Raw genomic sequence first — 10,795 nt, 5'->3', positions numbered from 1 at the left:
AGACGGAGAGGAAATGTGATCTGTTTGTTCTGTTTGGACACGACTTGCTTTTTGTGACCGTCCGCACAAATGTGAAAAGCTTCAGGCCCCCCCTGGTTTTATTCAAGACTGTCCTCCCACAGGAGCTCATCACTGGGGAAACCTGGCAAACATGTGGTCAGCTTTGGAATGTGCTTCACCGAACGCCGAAGGAGGAAGAGCACTTCCCAGGCCACGGTTCTCAAAGGGTGGAGCAGACGTGGACGCCGCACCGCTCCGCGAAGAGTTCACTTTACTTTTGTTCATATAACACCGACCGCGGTCACCTCAAGGTGCTTTGTAGTGAAAAGTAAAGATGCCTCCTTATGAACGAGCACTCGGCGACAGCGGGAAGAAAAAACCTCGCACAGAACCAGGCTCGGGGCGGGGACGGCCTTCCACCTGAGAGACAACCTGCGCTCTCATCCTTGCTGTGACCGCGAGCTGACGTCCAGGATGGAAATGAGATTCCGAAGGGCGTCTCGCCTGAGCCTGAAGTGGGAATCGTGCTTTCCGGGTGGAGGTCCACGCGCCTGCCTGTTTCTTGTGACTGGAAAATAACATGCTCCAGCATGCGCACAGGTGTCAACCGGACTTTCAACAAGTATAACAGGCAAGGTTATTCTGCCGCTGGGTCTCCAGCTGTCCGTGAGTATAAGCTAGGCTTTAGTCCGCGCGCCTCCTCCTCCACCCCTGAGGTGACCACTACAGGTCGTCTCCACGAGCTGCAGTTAAAATGAGTCGCAGGTGTTTTTGGCGTCATCCTCAGAGAAATATGCTGGGGGGAGGTTTAACCAGCTCCCGAGTCTGAACTGAGTAACTTCAAGGTGACAACACACAGCAGGCTTGAATCACTTACCTACAGTGTAAAAGTGTTTTTCTGAAAAACCAAACCAATCAGAGACAAACTGGAACTAATCACAGATCAATCGGTCCCTCAGTCAGAGGGACTCTGACGCTGGCTCCTCCACAGCGAACACATCTGGATGTTTTCACGCTCCCAGACACTCTCCAGCTCACCGTCTCCTGTCCCCTCACCTTTCCACCACAGTCCATATTTCCTGGATAGTGTGCTATCATATTTTACTATTACCTATCAATTGGTTTCTAATCGCAGTAACGAGGCAGCTAGCTGGCTAGTGACAGAGCGCTAACGGCCTCGTAGGGAACATTAAGGAGGCCGGGTTATGCTGTGGGCCGTTAACTACCTACAGGCACTGGCTAATGGCTGCAAATGACCTCCTCAGTGGCTATTAGCACATAATTAGAACCTGCAGACCAGTGGTGACCTCCGCCGGACACACGTGATTACTCTTCTGCCCGTGTTCGCCCATATTTTCACTTCCTCTTTTCCTTTCAAACCCTGCGTTTTCCTCTTTCCCGATCCTGTCCTGGAGGACTCCTTTCCACGCCTCCTTCTCATCTCCTTTTTCTGTAATGCTGTAGGATTACATTCACTCCCCGGTGGGAAGACTACCACTAAAATTAATCTCTTTATGGTGCCCCGGTATAAAAATGGTGCCTTAAACGTGTTGTGACGGTGCTGATAAACAGTGTGAGCGTGAGAAGAAATGCAGGTCTCTGAGCTGTGGCAGCACCTGACTGAGCAGCTCTTCCTTAAATCAGAGATGATGTGTCTGAGGCGTGAACAGAGATGAAGCAAAGGTGCTGCCGCACCACAAAAGAGCTCAGTGGCACTAACCTCTGTGTACACTTCAGCGACAGTCTCCCGTTACCCAGAACAAAAGAGACGCTAACTGGTGTCAGCTCAGGAGCGCCGGGAGAACAATGAGAAGGAATGTGCTGATTTCTGCGTGTGTGTGTGTGGAAAAGGCAACTCAGTACCAATGCCTTAAATTATCAGTGAATTATCTCTGAGCCTGTGGGAATTATGTGGGTTATTTGTAACAAGCAGTCAAGGACAAGTGAGCCTCGTGTTACAACTATGAGATGAATACTAAACACAAAAAATAAATTCCTGGCAAACTCTTTATCTCTGCATCTCCTAGCCTTGGAAATAAGGAGCAGGTACACTTTCCTGCGCGCAGCTAGAGAAGAAGCTGCTGCTGATGACGTACGGCAGGGAGCTGGACAAACGCTACTGGCACCGCCACCAACACAGTAAATACAGCTGTTGTACCCCCTGCCCATGTCACTGGTTTGGCACAATAGCACAGTATGGTGATGCTCAGTCAGTCAGCGAGATGTCACAAAGAGAGGAGCCGTCAGGATCCAGGAAACAACAAATTCCTCCCTTTACTCTTCTGTATTCTTCAGAAAGTTAGCCTGACTCTGGGACACATGTGTCACGACGCCCCAGAAAACCCTATGACAAACTGGCACTGCATTGAAGCAGGCAATCCATCCATCGTCCGTACCAGGTTATCCTGTGCGGGGTCACAGGGTGGCTTAAGATTATCCAGCTTAAGGCAGGAAGTGCACAACCTGGACATGTCCTGCACCGTGCCCGTTATAAGCCCGTTCATTTTCAGCCCCGGGGATAATAACGTCTATTTGTGAAGTACTTCTAAAAACCCCGACGTGACATAAAGACATGAAAACACAAATAATATGAGAGAAGAATAGAAAGCTTGCATTTAATCTCTGAGGGTATAAAAATCGTTTAGAACAGAGCTCGACCACATCCTGGTGATTTAAAACAGGCAGCGAGAGTTGTTTTAAGTGTTGGGACCGCGGCGGCGAGTCGGAGCTCCCGGCCTCAGATTTTCATTTATACAATGAATTGTTTCAAGCAGCAGTCAGGCCTGGATCACGACAACATGAACCCTCCCTTAGTTACACCCCCGCTGGGGGCATCGCTAACCAGCCTCCCCGAGCCTGGTTCTGCTGGAAGTTTCTCCTGTTAAAAGGGAGTTTTTCCTCCCCACTCTCACCAAGAGCTCGTTCATAGGGGGTCATGTGATTGTTGGGTTTTTCACAGTATTACTGTAGGGTCTGTAGCTTACAAGCACTATGAGGTGACTGTTGCTGTGATTAGGTGCTACATGTTTGATCCTTGGCGTCCACATATGTAGACGTCACATTTTGGGTTATTTAGACCAAAATACTCAACTCAATTTAGACCACACTGCTCTCCTAGGGCCTGATAACCACTTACGAGGACATTATGCTGCCACTGTTCTATCAAAATTTTAAACAAATATCCTCATATGTGGCTCTTATTTTTCTTAAAATAAAATCTGGTAATTCTTTGTTTTTACATTCATCGGGCCCCAACCAAATATCAAAGAGAAATTAAAAATGCTGCTGTGGAAGAGTTCGGGTCTTAGAGGGTTAAAGACGTTTGGGAACCACGATCGTATCATTTCTCTTGTTTTAAAATTGTTCACCCAAATCCATCAAAGCACATCACAAACTCTTAACTTTGCTCCGCTTAGTTTCTCTCCTGTTCCACCTTTTCTGATATCAAATTTCTACATTACGAGTTCTGACATAAGAAAATAAGTAAATAAATAAATAAATAAATATGTGTGTCTGTGTGTGTGTGTGTGTGTGTGTGTGTCATTTCTTCTATCAAGGCCAGCCTCTGTTTAGCAAATAAAGCCCTGAATGACTGTTGCTTACCCGCTGAACCCTTCAAACTTGACTTCATGTTAACTAACACAGCATGCATGTGGGATAAATCCTAAGAGCAGCTCCACCACGATTAGGCCTCTGCGACCCTCTGTGAGGCCCGAGCACCACATGCTGCCCACCAGAGGCTGAAGACGGCTACTGCAGATGAGGAGAGCGTGGGTGGGAGCCAACGTGAGGTCAAGCCAACGGGGAGTATTCAGATATCCCAATTTCCTGTCCTGTGTCACCAGGTCTTAAGGAGCTGTTGTGGACTGTGTCATGAGTCTCTCTCTTACTTGCACACACACACACACACACACACACACACACACACACACACACACACACACACACACACACACAGCAGCCTGAATTCATTTGTTTTCATTGGCTCTCTGTCAGCTGTGCTTCGCTCTCTCTGCTCACAGGGTTTCAGTCACTGCTGCCTCTTCATTCTGTCCTGCACACACCTTTAACGGGGAAGCACACGTCACCGGATGCTCACGCACGCAGCGCCGCGGCACGGCCGACAGCAAGGACCGCAGCCTCAGCGTGGGCCAATTACGGTGGAAAACGGCGCCGTGTCCAAAAATAGCGGCCAGTTTGGATGGCGTCTTGTTTCTGGGGGTTCCGGCCGAGTGTGGTGCAGCAGCAGCTGTGCAGCGTGATGGTCAAATATCGGGCATGTACGCGGAAACGCGTACACTAACGCAGACGCACAAATGACATTCAGACGTGCGATTCGTACCGCACACATGAGAAGCATGGGAGCAGGAAAAGGTTATTCCTCGAGCGCAGGTGGGAGCAAAGCTTTAACCTGTAAGAGAAGAGGAAGATGGTGGAAATTGCACTTCCCTGTCATCCATTTCCCGGAGATGGCTGCAAACCCCTGGACACACTTAATCAGGAAAAGGGCACACCTCCGAGTATCCATTCTTTTGTAATGGCATTATACCGCACAAGTAAGATTTAGAGATCCCTTAATGTGGCACAGTCTTCTGCATAAAAGTATATACAAAGGTTAATATTGCAATAATATGTTCCTGGAGGGCATTGTAATCATTATCTCTCTGGTGGTATCAATTAGAAGCACTTTACTGCAGGTAATGACTAAGATTCCGGTGCAAAATGACATTATTATTATTATCCCCATCTATAATTTCAGAGTGGATACACAAGACGTGGAGGAAAAAAAGAGAAGCACAAGTTCAACCAAAGGTAGGCTTAAAAAGTGAGAGGACTTTTTCCTGTTGGACCGGAGGAAGCGTCTGCACGCGTGCATCAAAGGGCCGAATAACACACGGAGAAAACCCTCCTATTCACCACCTGACTGCATGCACCGGTTTGCTCAACGTAGCTGTGTGGGTATGAGGAGGGGGGACCGGGCGAGACAGTGAGAGAGATCTGAGGAAGAAAGCTTCAGCAACCTGGCAACAAATATTTGCATTTCTCAAAGCACAGGAGTGTTGTTCTTTGCTCGCTTCTATTTATCCGCACAGACAAAGTGAGGGGGAAAAGGTTTGAAATGTCTGAAAATATGAGCGTCTGCCTGTTTGTGTTCAGCTCCCCCTCACCCCTGAAATCCACAGCATGAATAATTAAGACAGAAGAAATGCTTCAGGTTGTCCGAGTCGGAGGAGAAGGCCTGGACTTTTGATTCAGCCCGTTTATATTTAATAAGCACGCACCGAGGCGCCTTTTTTAAAGAACTTAATTGGACGTCAGTGACATCCATTACAGGGTTGTCATGGCGCTGACCTTTCCACGGAGGCGATTCATAACCAGGAAGTTACACGAGCCAGGTTGCTGCCTCCTCTGTCACACCCACCCTGACGACGCTCCATCGGTCACGCCATCTCTCAGTGATAAACCTCGCACGTGCTCATCGGCGGCGCCGCTGTTCAGATAATCCCGAGCTGGCTTCCTATTGTCGCCGTCCATATCTGAGCTGTGCTCTTAATGATAATTACTATGCAGGGGGCACGTCCGTGTGACGCTTGCTACAAGTGGACGCAGCTTTAAAGAGCACAGAGTCCAGATGCTTTAATTAACCAAAAGCTGAGCAAAAATCCCTGCAAGTAAAGCCGAGGCTGATGGAGGACAAGATATTTGGTCAGTGTGAACAATTTATAATGGCTCCCTAAACTTTCAGCTTAGAGGAAGCGCAGATAAGAGCGTAAAATAATTAAAACTACAGCATCAATTTAGGCCGAGGCATGCAGCGCGCTCACGATGTGTCCTTATAATCACAGCTGCCTTTTGTTTATGGAAAACCTTAAAACAGGAACACAGGGGCCCTTGGTAACCTGCAGAGTGGACCCGCTACCCCCTGGATCCACTTCAGGTAAAACTGCTGATGCACGTTTTATGAACCGATGTTTTAGATCACACTCTGCTCGTGGCTTCAGCTGCTTTTCGTCTTTCCCCTCTGAAATCCACCCAGCAGTAACCCCCGACGCTCCGCGCTGGGCTCAAAGGTTTCCATCACATTTCAGGCTGCTTAGAAACTAAATGAGCATCAAAGGTGAGTGAGGGCGCTCTGTGCCCGAGCAGCTATTCCTGTCACACCACGTCTTATGTACCGATGTGTACGGGTAAAGAGGAGGTGGTCTCGATGGGCCAAAGAGCTCATCGCTGTCTCCATGCACAATCTGAGACTCACTCATCCAGTCGACTTCTTTAGTCTCTCACAGTATTCCTGTTTGGCTGATTTTGGTTTTTGTACTCGACTACAGAGCTTTTTAGTTCTTTCCATCTTATCCAGGTATTCCATACATCCGCAGCACTGTTCCTCCTGAAAGAATTCCGAGGCACTTCCAGATCCACTCCTCTAATGGTTAACCTGTACCAGAGCACGAGTTAGTGGCAGAGCAGGTGATGCATCTGAAATGTTCACATCTACACTTTATAATACAGCACACACTCGCCTGCAATGTGATGATGTGCGTACAGGAAACAATAAGTGATACTTTAATTTTAGGTCATGTGTCAGTAATAATGGATTGGATTTATATAGCGCTTTACAATTGCCACTATTCATTCACTCACTGGTGGAGGCAGCTACGGTTGTAGCCACAGCTGCCCTGGGGGAGGCTGACGGAAGGGAGGCAGCCATATCGCGCCATCGGCCCCTCTGGCCATCACCAGTAGGTGAAGTGTCTTGCCCGAGGACACAACGACTGAGACTGTCCGAGCCGGGGCTCGAACCAGCGACCTTCCAATTACAAGACGAACTACCAACTCTGGAGCCACGATCGGTATGATAAGTAACTATATTTAATGCATGAAATCTGTAAGTAATTTTAAGTACTGCATCATTAGTTTTGCAGGAAAACAAACAATATTTCTCCATCTTACACTGAAGATCTTCTTCCTGCCTGAAGAGGAAGCACTCCTTGGCTCCATCATGATGAGGTCACACAGAGAAAATAAAAGGACTAACAGAGCATCCATCATATACATCAGCATAATGAAGTAAAGATGTAAAAAGGCCGAATTAATCCACTCCATAATACTCGTCTGTGTCCCGTAAAGTACAGAGTACTTATGACAATTTGTTTGTTTTACCTCAGAATTACTATAAAAATGAAAAATACTTGACTCATGCAGTACTTTGATTTATTTTCAGTATAATTACTTTTACCCCTTATTCTAGTGTGCCGGTTTATAGGTAAATATAATTTTAAATAAATTATAAATTGCATGTGATCACTTACAACCTCAGTTGGAGGCTGCATCACTGATCAATTTAGCAGATAACATGAAAACCAAACCATAAACGTGATAAAGACCCACCTAAGGCACTGCCCTGGTTTCTGTGGCTGACCCTTACCACACCTGTGGTTACAGGTAACCTTTCAAAGGTCTGAATGACTGAGACACACGGACGTTTATTATTGTAGTTGTAGCAGACAGCAGCGATTATTCTCCAGGTTCTCAGCCTGCGGCATGCTCTGGTTAAACTGACCACGCCCCCTCCCGGCTCACAGAACAGGACCAGCTGCAGTCTGAGATGGAGGACGTGGACTCTCTGCAGAGCGGCCTGGCCACCAACTCAGTCATTGGGAGAACACGTGTCGAGAGGAGATGGTTAGAGGTGACTGAATCTTTAAAAATCAGCAGTAAAGAGCAAAAATCCATCGTCCTCGGCTTTCAGATGAAATTCACTATAAAAGGCTGAAAACTAGCAGCAGCAGCAGCGTGACGCTGAGATGGAAAGTTTGATTCCTGCAGCCTGTGAGGACGCTCGAGTGGCTCCAATAAATATAATTTTATCAAAAGAAAAAATAAAGTAAACACGGCACAAAAGAAGACTTTGAAGCATGTGAGTCATCTCTGAAACCGCTGAAAACAAAGGTGGATGGAGCAACGGGCAGCAGCCCCCCGCCCACCCCTCTGTATATAATGTCTGCCACATTTTAACTTCCTCTCTATCCAAGCAACTTTCCTGTGTTTTGTATATGCTGTCATTTTCCAGACTGTTGGCTGTGACATATGAAATGTCGACCCGTGCACCTGCAGTTTGGGATCAGATAATCCAGTCGGAGCTCGGTTTAGCTGCATATCAAAGAGCGTGTTTATAGCCAGTGTTTATCTTATTGTCCGAGCAGTGTTTGCACGACACATCATGGAGAACATTATTCTTAAAGTGAGCCACATTCAAAAACAAAATTGTGAAATCTGATTAGGGCAGCGTCCCTGCAGAGCACCACGTCGGAGTCTCCCCGGATCAGAGCGCCGTGCATCCGTCATGCTATAGAAGCTGTATACAGAGAGCGGGTCAGCTATAATAAAACGTCTTGTTGTGGTTGCGTGTTGGCGAACAATTGCTCTTTCTCCAGATTCCAAGCCAAACCTCAGCGACAGACAGGAAACACTAAACCAGGACATATATCCTCCCTCCACATAGTGTTTACAACTCAGTACAATACGTTTCTGCTAAATCACCAAACACGGCGGGGCAGCGGGGAGGACAAAAGACAATCTGGACGCTGATAATCTCCCACTTAGAAAAAGAAGCAACAGTAAATAACCCGAGCGAGCGCATGCCAGCGGAGCAATAGGCTACGAGCGTGTAATGTTTAACTGAGCAATAACAGCAGAAAAGAGGGAGTTATAATCCTAAGTGTCTCCTATATTAGCGCAGATGAATCTAAAGTTAATATGAACAGGGGCGAGGTTATAGCACCTTCCTGAACGGTGCCGCAGCGCACCACGGCACAGCGGAGCCCGGAGGCAATAGGCAGAAACATAAGAGAAATGGAAAGGCTGAGCAATTTACCCAAAGGGATTAGATTTTAAATAGATATCAGCCCATATACGATTTCCTCTTTCTGTCTCTTGTCTGTAAGTGGGTGTAATTTGGAGTGCGTAATGAAGGAAAACGGAGCTATAGGTTAATCTCATTGACCTCCACACTCTGGGGACGGCGGGTTATAGTTAGGCGATATTCACCCATCTCCCCCGCCGGCGCGCTCCGCCTGCCCTCAGAGAGGTAATGAAAGTTGTGAAAGTGACTCGGAGCAGTGGGAAAGAAATACAGTTGTTCCAGTAAAGGGACATAAAGCCCGAACGGAAATTCGCTCAGCAGGACTAAAGCAGGCAGCAGAATTCAGCTTAAACGTCCAGCAGGCTGCGCGCTCACTGTTAACGTTACAGAGACAAAAACCCCAGGGACAGATTAGGAAGGGGCGGGAGGAGGCTAAAGGTTTGTGCACACAGGAATTGTTTCAGCTGCTTTTTACTGTCATCCATCAGTCAAACAGAGCTCATGCTGAGTCGTCTCCTGGCTCTGATAAACATGTCTGACAGTCAGGATCTGAGTTTTCTGAAATCTCAAAACTTTGATCTGGACATCGCGGTTAGCGGCACCACTCCAACAGCTCCAGCAGCTGGCTAAGGTTTTTACTCTCCAACGTGCACCCACGAGCCTAACATGACCCTCCACATTGGGCATTGAATTCAGTAAAGGTCAAATTGTGCACCTTCTGTTAGCTTAACTGTTTTCACACATATATGAAGGCTAAAGGAGTTAGCAGAACAGAAGTTAAAACATTATTCAAAAGAGACAAACTTCTGACTTAATACTGTTTTACCTCCAGATGTCCATCTTCGAGTTGATTGCCATATGCGAATATGATTAATCATGGGGATGGTGCGCTGTCTGTGATAAAGCCTGCTTTACTTGCTTGTCATGCTGGAAGTGAAAAAAAAAACTTTTAAGTGGCCTGAAGATCGGCAGTGATTTCTAAAGAATTTCTATTTCAAGGTTCAAGGTTCTTTATTCGTCACATGCATAGTTATACAAGTATAACACACAGTGAAATTGTAACCTGATACGCTCCTCGATTTGTGCAAAAGGGGGGGGAGAGACGAAGAACATTATATATTATATACATTAGGTGAATGTGCAGTAGTAGCATTGTATTTAAGGAAAGCTAAACGCAAACTGACTGATTACACACCATTATAAGGACCGGGTGAAATCAAACAGGTACAGAACGAAGTATAAACATAGAAAAGCATATAAGAGATGACAAGAGCTGGCAAAATAACAACAGCAGATGGTTATAAGCTAACATTATGCCAGCTAATGTTTGACATAAAAATCACACTATCCCTCTGATAAATAGTATGATAACATTCTCACATCAAGTTTATTCACTAAGCATCTGAGTTCAACAATTTTACATCCACTTCAAAGACAGTTTCACTAACGCTGGCTAACACTAGCTAACAGAGGCTAAAAGTAGTAAGTAGAGGCTAACATGATCAAACAGCAGCTAATAAAGGCTAACAATAGCTAACAGATGCTAATAGCACAAAACAGCAGCTAATAAAAGCTAAAAAGTAGCTAGGAGATGATAACAGTAGCTCACAGCACAAAAACAGCAGCTAATAAAGGCTAAAAATAGCTAAGAGACGCTAATAGTAGCTCACAGCACAAAAACACCAGCTAATAAAGGCTAATGATAGCTAACAGAAGCTAACAGTAGCTCACAGCAGCTAATAAAGGCTAACAATAGCTGACAGAAACTAACAATAGCTCACAACAAGCAAAAAAGCAGCTAATAAAGGCTAACAATAGCTATCAGATGCTAAAAGTAGGTCAGAGCAGCAAAAACTGCAGCTAATAAAGGCTGACAATAGCTAACAGAAGCTAACAGTAGTGCACAGCAGCAAACACAGCAGCTAATAAAGG

At 46.2% G+C, this 10,795-nt stretch overlaps 1 protein-coding gene across 1 annotated transcript in view; it reads right to left on the bottom strand.

Moving 5' to 3' along the window:
• The window catches only part of znf536 (zinc finger protein 536), a 217,744-nt gene extending 207,966 nt beyond the window's left edge, over nt 1-9,778 (bottom strand). Inside the window, exon 1 of the mRNA XM_013909124.1 lies at nt 9,690-9,778. The gene's annotated coding sequence lies outside the window, so the exon portion shown is untranslated. The remainder of the gene's footprint in view (nt 1-9,689) is intronic.
• Between the last annotated feature and the right edge of the window lie 1,017 nt (nt 9,779-10,795).

Source organism: Pundamilia nyererei, unplaced genomic scaffold (assembly GCF_000239375.1).
Source record: "Pundamilia nyererei isolate P.nyererei 1_Seehausen unplaced genomic scaffold, PunNye1.0 scaffold00019, whole genome shotgun sequence".
Classification (NCBI taxonomy): Eukaryota; Metazoa; Chordata; class Actinopteri; order Cichliformes; family Cichlidae; genus Pundamilia; species Pundamilia nyererei.
Note: the sequence above shows the minus strand (reverse complement) of the source record. Positions and strands in the feature narration are given on the sequence as shown.